The following is a 1080-nucleotide window of genomic DNA, read 5'->3' on the forward strand; positions in this document are numbered from 1 at the left end:
TAATATATAAACATAGTGTGTAATATGTGAATGTGTGTGTATCGGACAGAGCCCATTCTAATGCAAATGATTGCTCTGGCCAACCCACACAATAAAACAACAAGTGAATACGAAAAATATATATAAGGGGACCATATAAATGGAGCCAAAGTGCCATAAATATATAGTGAGATAAAATATCATGACAAAAACATAAACTGTTATATATAAATAAATGCATACACCATATGTTGATATATATATCATAAAAATGAGTATCGGATACATGATTAAATAGCCATGATTTGCATAGCCAAATTGGCGATGCAATACACAATGGATGGTAATAGATCACATAATTAAAAACTAATCCGTATCGCTTCTCGGCCTTTTGGCTAAGATCAAGTGTAGTATCTGTTCTTATCAGTCTGCCTTTTCTTGCCGGCCCAGGTCCTTGTGGGTACCCCCTGCACTCTGCCTTTGAGCATCGTTGATTAAATTCAGCTTCAGCTCACTGCTGCTATTGGGTGTAGGGCTATTCCCCAGGGAACAAGAGTGCTCTGGTCTCCGACCTCCTCTTGGCCTGTGGCTTAATAGTCTTGGTGTACGACGTTAGACAGTGCTTACTTGGATCTAGACAGCCCCGAACACGACAGCTGGAAGAACTTCTCCGACTGCGATCCAGAAGAAGACTCTGCGAGGACTCGACGAGGAACCCCGACGACGAGGACTGAAGACTCCGGCCTGAAGACTCCGGCCTCGGGGGACCTCGACGAGGAAAGAAGCTCGGCGAAGCTCTCTCCGGAAGAAGCTCCGCCCTTCCCCGGAGGAAGCTCCGCCCAGCAAGAAGACGTTCCTGGGAGAGGAAGGCAGGAAGAAGGAAGAAGCCATGGCCTCTACCTCAACCTCCAAGCCTCCCAAGAAGAAGACGAAGAAGACCGCAGAAGGAAGAAAGGCCACGGCAGAGGCCCTCCAGGACCCTTCAGCCTCCACTTCCTCGGCTGCGGACCCGGTGGCACCCGCCCCTCCGAAGCAACAGGACGGCCAGAAGCCCAGTCCCGGCTCCCCTCCCCTGGAGCCCTGGATGAGGCAGACGGTCGT

The 1080-nt window shown here is 49.4% G+C and overlaps 1 pseudogene; it reads left to right on the forward strand.

Annotated features, from left to right (window-relative positions):
- Nucleotides 1-354: 354 nt before the first annotated feature.
- LOC121000069 lies at nt 355-556 on the forward strand (annotated as a pseudogene).
- The last annotated feature ends 524 nt before the right edge of the window (nt 557-1080 follow it).

Source organism: Bufo bufo, chromosome 4 (genome assembly GCF_905171765.1).
Source record: "Bufo bufo chromosome 4, aBufBuf1.1, whole genome shotgun sequence".
Lineage (NCBI taxonomy): Eukaryota > Metazoa > Chordata > Amphibia > Anura > Bufonidae > Bufo > Bufo bufo.